Genomic DNA, 8,743 nt, shown 5'->3' on the forward strand with positions numbered 1-8,743 from the left:
GAGATGGAGTCTTGCTCTGTCACCCAGGCTGGAGTGCAGTGGCAAGATCTTGGCTCACTGCAACGTCTGCCTCCTGGGTTCAAGCAATTCTCATGCCTCAGCCTCCCAGGTAGCTGGGATTACAGGGGCATGTTATCACGCCTGGCTAATTTTTGTATTTTTTGGTAGACATGGGGTTTTGCCATGTTGGCCAGGCTGGTCTCAAACTCCTGACCTCAAGTGATCCACCCACCTCAGCCTCCCAAAGTGCTGGGATTACAGGCATGAGTCACTGCGCCAGCCTAGTTAGACTTCTGAAACTTCTCCTAGGCCTATCTATCTGTGCACTTCCTTGTAAAATCCAGTTTTAGCAAAAGAATGCTGTAGAGTCAGTTTAGCCAGACCCCCCCAATCCTTGATATCAGATTCCTCATCTTCCACCATCTCCGAGGTGATATCTGATCACCCCGGCCTGCGTTCAAAAGAATCCTGTTAGATCAGTTTAGCCAGAATTCTCCTTACTTCTGATGCTTCCTCTTAGAAATTTTCCAGGGCCGGTCGCAGTGGCTCAAGCCTGTAATCCCAGCACTTTGGGAGGCTGAGGCGGGTGGATCACGAGGTCAAGAGATCGAGACCATCCTGGTCAACATGGTGAAACCCCGTCTCTACTAAAAATACAAAAAACTAGCTGGGTATGGTGGCGCGTGCCTGTAATCCCAGCTACTCAGGAGGCTGAGGCAGGAGAATTTCCTGAACCCAGGAGGCGGAGGTTGCGGTGAGCCGAGATCGCGCCATTGCACTCCAGCCTGGGTAACAAGAGCGAAACTCCGACACAACAAAAAAAAAAAAAAAGAAAGAAATTTTCCATCCATTGACACCCCCCAACACACACACTGCTCCTTGGCAGTAAATTCCCTCTTGTCCATGCTGTATTCAGAGTGGAGCCCTATCTCCCCCACCGCAAGATGGTCCTGAGTAAAATCTTCCTTACCATGTTTTAACAAGTATCCTTGAACAATTTTGTTTTGTTTTTTTGACACAGAGTCTTACTGTATTGCCCAGGCTGGAGTGCCGTGGCGAGATCTCGGCTCACTGCAACCTCTCTCCCGGGTTCAAGCAATTCTCCTGCCTCAGCCTTCCGAGTAGCTGGGACAGGCGTGCGCCACCATGCCCAGCTAATTTTTTGTATTTTCAGTAGAGATGAGGTTTCACCTTGTTAGCCAGGCTGATCGCAATCTCCTGACCTTGTGATCTGCCTGCCTGAGCCTCCCAAAGTGCTGGGATTACAGGCATGAGCCACCGTGCCCAGCCAAAATTTTGTTCTTTATAACTCAGCTATCAGACCTGCACCATGATCTGAGGCCTCTCCCCACCTACTTCTACTCCCCTCCCTTTTTCCCTACAGGATTGGATTTTCCCAAATAATTTCCTTTTTTTTTTTTTGAGAAGGTGTGTCGCTCGTTACCCAGGCTGGAGTGCAATGGCATGATCTCGGCTCACCACAATCTCCGTCTCCCGGGTTCAAGTGATTCTTCTGCCTCAGTCTCCCAACTAGCTAGGATTACAGGCATGCACCACCACGCCTGGCGAATTTTGTATTTCTAGTGGAGACGGGGTTTCTCCTTGTTGGTCAGGCTGGTCTTGAACTCCCAACCTCAGGTGATCCGCCCACCTTGGCCTCCCAAAGTGCTGGGATTATAGGTCTGAGCCACCACGCCTAGACTCCCAAATAGACTTCTTGCACATCTAACCCCATCTTGGTGTCCGTTTTTGAGGACTCAAACTAACACAGACTCTCAACAATTTTGCTTCGTCTTGTGGATGGCCATTAATGTTGACAGAGCATTTCATTTTTTTTTTTTTTTGACATGAAGTCTCGCTCTGTTGCTCCGGCTGGAGTGCAGTGGCGCAATCTTGGCTCACTGCAACCTCTGTCTCCTGAGTTCAAGTGATTCTCCTGCCTCAGCCTCCTGAGTAGCTGGGATTACAGACCCAGCTAAATTTTGCATTTTTAGTAGAGACGGGGTTTCACCATGTTGGTCAGGCTGGTCTTGAACTCCTGACCTTGTGATTCGCCTGCCTCAACCTCCCAAAGTGCTGGGATTACAGGCGTGAGCCACCATGCCTGGCCTCATTTTTTTTTTTTCTGAAATGAGTTCTCTCCTTTTTGGTCAGGCTGAAGGTCAGTGGTGTAATCACAGCTCACTGCAGCCTCATGGGTTCGAGCGACCCTCCCACCTCAGCCTCCTGAGTAGCTGAGATTATAGGCATGTGCCAGCATGCCCAGTAATAAAACAAAAATTTTTTTTTGACCAGGTGCGATGGCTCACGCCTGTAATCCCAGCATTTAGGGAGGCTGAGGCAGGTGGATTGCCTTAGGTCAGGAGTTTGAGACCAGCCTGACCTATATGGTGAAACCCCATCTCTAATAAAAATACAAAATTTAGCTGGGTGTGGTGGTGTCCACATGTAGTCCCAGCTACTCGGGAGGCTAAGGCAGAAGAATCGCTTGAACACAGGAGGCAGAGATTGCAGTGAGCTGCTATCATGTCGCTGCACTCCAGCCTGGACAAAACTCCATCTCAAAAAAAAAAAAAAATTGGTTTTGCCCAGGCATGGTGGCTCACGCCTATAATCCCAGCATTTTGGGAGGCTGATGCAGGTGGATCACCTGAGATCAGAAGTTCAAGGCTAGCCTGACCCAACAGGCTGAAACCCCATCTCTACTAAAAACAAAAAAAAAATAAAAGAAATAAAAAGCCTGGCATGACGATGCATGCCTGTAATCCCAGCTACTCGGGAGGCTGAGGCAGAAGAACTGCTTGAACCTGGGAGGGAGAGGTTGCAATGAGCCAAGATCATGCCACTGCACTCTGGCCTGGGCAACAGAGCAAGACTCTCAAAAAAAAGGAAGGAAAGGAGGGAGAGAGGGAGGAAGGGCCTCAAATCTCCTGCCCTTCTGGTAGAAATCCTCTGCATCCTCAACATCACCTGGGAGCTTCTTAGAAATGCAGTATCTCAGGACTTATGGAATTGGAATATGCATTTTATCAAGATCCCAAATATGGCCAGGCATGAGTGGCTCAGGCCTACAAGTCCCAGCACTTTGGGAGGCTGAGGTGTGTAGATCACTTGAGCCCAAGAGTTTGAGACCAGCCCCAGCAACATGATGAAACCCCATCTCTACAAAAAACATGAAAAATTATCTGGGCATGGTGGCCCACGCCTGTGGCCCCAGCCACTGGGGGATGAGAAGGGGTGGTGAGATTAAGGTAGCTTGATCCTAGGAGGACCGGGTTGCAGTGAGCGATGATCTTGCCCCTGCATTCCCACCTGGGCAACAGAGCAAGATCTTGTCTCTCTCTCTCAGACACACACAAAATCCCAAAGAGTCTGAGAAGCTTCACTCTATTATGTCCCAGCACCACCCACTCTGCCCCACTCCAGCCCCAGGGAATTGTGATGTCTGTACAATGCAAGATTATTCAGCAATAAAAAATAAAGTATTGGTACTTGCTACAATATGAAGAAACCATAAAAACACCATGCTAGGTGAAAGAAGCCAGTCATAAAAGACTGCATATTGTATGATTGCATTTCTATGAAATGACTAGAAGCAAACTCTTAGAGACAGGAAGGAGACTGATGGTTCCTAGGACTGGGGGTGGGGAGAGTCAGGGGGAAATGGGAAATGACTGTTAATGGATGGGGGGATCATTTGGGCGTGATGAACATGCTCTAAAATTGATTATGGTAGCCAGGCATTGTGGTACATGCCTGTAGTCCCAGCTATTTAAGAGGCTGAGGCAGGAAGATTGCTTTGAGCCCGGAAGTTCAAGGCTGCAGCAAGCTATGAGGGTGCCATTGCACTCCAGCCTGGGTCAAAGAGCTAGAGTCTGTCTCTTAAAAAAAAGAGAGAAAATTGGTTATGATGATGGTTGTACAACTGTAAGTATACCAGAAACAAATGAACTGCACACTTTAGATAGGTGAATTGTATGGTATGTGAATTACATCCCAATGATATGTATGCGTGTCTGCTTCAAAGAATTATTGTGCAGACTCACTAAAACTACATTTGTAGCCTAGGCACAGTGGTTCATGCCTGTAATCCCAGCACTTTGGGAGGCTGAGGTAGGAGGATCGCTTGAACCCAGGAGTTTGAGACCAGCCTGGGCAACATAGTGAGATCCTGTCTCTACCAAAAAAAAAAAAAAAAAAATTGGTTGGGCATAATGTTGCATGCTTACAGTCCCAACTACTTGGGAAGATAGGTGGACAGATCACTTGAACCTGAGAGGTTGAGGCTGCAGTGAGCTGTGATTGAGCCACTGCACTCCAGCCTGAGTGACAGAGCAAGACCCCCTCTCCAAAAAACAACCCCAGCCACCACAACTTTTGTAAGCGTTGGCTCTGAAAGAGTAGCTACCATGGAGCGGACACAGACCCCTCTCTCAAGTAGTTCACAGTCTAGTGAAAGAAATGGCTTAAGCATTAGGCGTAAAAAATTCCAAAAATGAAAGAATAATAAACTCTGACTGAAGAACAGATAGCATGTTGGGCAGGTTATAAGAGAGAATTAACTTGCCTCTTTATCCATCCACCCACTCATCTACCCAGTTATCCACCCACCCATCCATCTACCTACCCATCCACCCATCCATCCACCCACCCACCCATCCATCCATCCATCCACCGACCCACCCACCGATTCATATAGCAATTATCTGACGCCTATTGTATGCTGGATACTGGGGAGGTCGACATGAACAGCACAGGAGGCAGGCACCTCACAAATAAGTTTCATCACTCTAAGCCCAATGGGAGAGTAATCAACTAACCGAAGAAAGCCAGAAAACTCTCCATAAGAGGCATGAGAGCCATTCCCCTTTTCCTGATATAATTTACTCTACCTTTTCCTGGGTCTTTGGGTCTTCAATTAGAGACTCACATGTCATGTAAAACTTCGGTGAAATACATGTTTTGTGCTTTTCTCTTTTTGTTCATCTGTCTTTTGTTGTAGGGGTGTCAGCCAAGAACCTTGCAATGGGGGGGAAAATACATGACTTTTTCTCCCCTACACAAACAAGGTCCCAATCTGGGAATTAGGACTTCAGCAAATATTTTTGTTTGTTTGTTTTTTGGTGGGGTGAGGGGGGTGCAGTTCAACTCGTAAGAGAAGGGAAGAGGGTACTCATGAGAAGGCTATTTAACGGAGCTCAAATGAGGACAGCAGCAGCAGAGACAGACAAAAAGGGATTAGCCCAGAAAAATTTAGGGATAAAGTCAACAGGAGTTGGTGATTGCATGCAATAGAGTGGGGGAGAAAAAGACACTCCTAGGTTTTTCGTTTAGGCCATTGAGTAGGTGACAGTAAAAAGATGTGGATTGGGTTAAAGATGGGGACTCAGAAGGGAGGGCAGATGTCCGGAGAAAAGCCACGCATCTGAAGGCAGCTCCCAGAGGAGAGCTGGCAAGTCAATATTTCTCACCTGAACAAATGCAACAGCTTCTTAAATTCGCTGTCGGCTGCAGCTCCTGTTGTTCCCCAATCTGCTTTTCACACAGCAGCCAGAGTAGGTGGCTCACGTGTATAACCCCGACACTTTGGGATGCTGAGGCAGGAGGTATCGCTTGAAGCCAGGAGTTTGAGACCATCGTGGGCCACATAGCAAGACCCTGTCTCTACAGAAAAAAAGCTGCTTTTTAAAAAATTAGCCGGGCCGGGTGCTGCATGCCTGTAGTCCCAACTACTCAAGTTTGAGGCTGCAGTGATGCAGTGAGCTGTGATTGTGCGACCGCACTTCAGTCTGGGCAAAAGAGTGTGACCTTATCTCAAAAAATAAAAAACATTAATGGCCTGGTGTGGTGACTCACACCTGTAATCCCAGCACTTTGGGAGGCTGAGGCAGGTGGGTCATTTGAGCTCAAGAGTTCAAGACCAGCCTGGCCAACATGGTGAAACCCTACCTCTACCAAAAAATACAAAAATTAGCCCGGCATGGTGACACATGCCTGTAACCCCAGCTACTTGGGAGGCTGAGGTGGGAGAATTGCTTGAACCTGGGCGGTGGAGGTTGCAGTGAGCTGAGATGGCGCCACTGCACTCCAGCCTGAGTGACAGAGTGCGGCTCCATCTCAGAAAAATAAATAAATAAAATTAAAAAAAAAAGAGCATCCAGACCCTTTATTGTGCCTCCAGGCCCTGCATGTGCTAACTGATGCTCGCCTCCCCAGGCTCATTCCACTTCATGCCTTCTTTGTGATGCTCCAGCCACGCTGCCCTTTTTCTGCTCCTTGAACCCCTTCCATTTCAGGACCTTTGCAGTTGCTCTTCCTTCTACATGGAAAGCTCTTTGCCCGAATCTTTACTGCCTGGTTCATTCTCACTCTGTAGGTGCCCCTTCAGTATCACCTCCCCGCAAAGGCCTTTCATGGCAATCATGTCTAAGGTAGCACTGCCTCCACTTTGCTTGCTGCTTACCTTCTCTATCTATCAGTCTCTAGCCATTCTATTTTTTTTTTTTTTTTTTTGAGACGGGGTCTCACTCTGTTGCCAGGCTGAAGTGCAGTAGTGCAATCTCAGCTCACTGCAACCTCCGCCTCCCAGGTTAAAGCAATTCTCCTGCCTCAGCCTCCTGAGTAGCTGGGACTACAGGCATGTGTCACCATGCCCAGGTAACTTTTGTATTTTAGTAGAGACAGGCTTTCACCATGTTGGCCAGGATGGTCTCAATCTCCTGACCTCGTGATCAGCCCGCCTCAGCCTCCCAAAGTGCTGGAATTACAGGTATGAGCCACTGCACCTGGCCCATTCTCTGGCAATTCTAGCACACCTGTCTTACTAGACTCTAAACCGCAAAGAGTCAGGGGACAGTGTCTTCTCCACCATTGTGTCCCTGCTAACTAACGCAAGGTCTGGAATGGAGCAGTTGCCCCAGAAATTTTGGCTGAGTGAACAAACAAACACATAGGCTAGTGAGTCATCAGCATTTGTGTGACAGCAGAAGTCAGTGGAGGGGAGAAGGTAAAACCCTGGAACCCTGTGGAATGCCCACACTGAAGGGACAGTGAGGGGGCTGAGGAGTAGCCCGAGGGGTGGCAATGGTGGCAGTGGTGCTAGCTGGATGGCATTTCCAACTGTAAAGCAGCCAGAAAGCCTTTTCAAGTTGGTGGTGACCAGGCGCGGTGGTTCATGCCTGTAATCCCGGCATTTTGGGAGGCTGAGGCAGGCGGATCATGAGGTCAGGAGATTGAGACCATCCTGGCCAACACGGTGAAACCCTGCCTCTACTGAAAATCCAAAAAAATTAGCTGGGTGTGGTGGCACATGCCTATAGTCCCAGCTACTCAGGAGGCTGAGGCAGGAGAATTGCTTGAACCCAGGAGGTGGAGATTGCAGTGAGCCGAGATTGTGCCACTGCACTACAACCTGGGTGACAGTGCAAGACTGTTTCAAAAAAAAAAGATGGCGGTGACTAGAGGGTGTTTGTTACTGAAAATAAGCTGATTGAAGAGAGAAGATGGAAGATCCCGGAGAGAGCGAGGAGTCATGGAGCAAAGTCCCCAGGGAATGAGAAGGGGGTGGGACATGGGCTCTAGGGGAGGCATTAGGACAGGATAGAAGAGTGTGTTGCCCTTCACTGTTCCAAGGAGGGGAGGAAAGAAGCAAAGGATAGGAGGAGAATTCTGGAAAGGGGAGGCAGCTGCTGGTGGATGACCTTAGTTTCTGGAAAAATTGGCTGAGAATGAGGGGTACTGAAGTGGGCAAAGGGTCCCCAGATTATATCTTATTTACCTTTCTGGAGCATTTGACGCCACTGCCTGCCTCCTCCTTGAAATGTTTCCCTTCCTTGGCGTCTGTGAGTTGACTTGTATCTCCCCCTCTCCCTATCCGCCTTTCACAAACATTGATGCCTTCTGGGACCAGGCTCTGTGCTAGGTGCTGGGGATCCAACAGAGTCCAGCACAGCTCTGACCTCTGCCCTCCTAGAGCTTAATGCCTCATGGGCAGACAGATATTCAACTATTCACACAATCTCCGTTTACCTCTCCAGCTGCCCCTTCACAGCAGTGTCTTTACAAGTTGGTCTTTCTCTATCATCCTTTACATGGTCCTGTTTCTTATTGTTAGGTCCTTTCTCCCCATGTAATATCAATGGTTCTTAAAGTGTGGCCTCTGGACCAGCAACCTCACAATCTGCTGGGAATACCCAAGACTTACTGACTCAGAAACTCCAGGAGTGGGAGCTCAGCAATGTGTGTGTGTTTTTTAAGAGACATGATGGTGGGAGTCTCACTATGTGGCCCAGGCTGGTCTTGAACTCCTGGGCTTAAGTGATCCTCCTGCCTCAGCCTCTGGAGTAGCTGGGACTGTAGGCTCATACTACGGTGCCTGGCAGCAATCTGTGCTTTAACAATCCCTCCAGATCATTCTGCTGCAGGTTCAAGTTTAGAACTGGCTCTGTATGCTGCTCTCACTGGGTGGTTTCCTCTAATCACCTGGCTTTGACTGCCATCCGTGCCAGTGACCCCCACATGTGCATCCACAACCCAGCTCCACTCTCGCGAGCTCTAGCATGCTCCCTGGATGAACCACGGGCCACCTGAAACTCATGAAGCACCAGGCTGACCTGAGGGTCTTTCCCTGCCCCTCCTTCTATGTCCCTGCCTGCTGTACTGGACACTATAGGTGCTTCCCCTGGGCCCTGAGGGTGACACTCAGGCCTTTAGTCTCCAGGCTTTTCTCCGAGCACTCCTCCCT

This window comes from Sapajus apella, unplaced genomic scaffold, assembly GCF_009761245.1.
Source record: "Sapajus apella isolate SASKATOON/1434 unplaced genomic scaffold, GSC_monkey_1.0 scaffold62, whole genome shotgun sequence".
NCBI classification, from domain to species: Eukaryota; Metazoa; Chordata; class Mammalia; order Primates; family Cebidae; genus Sapajus; species Sapajus apella.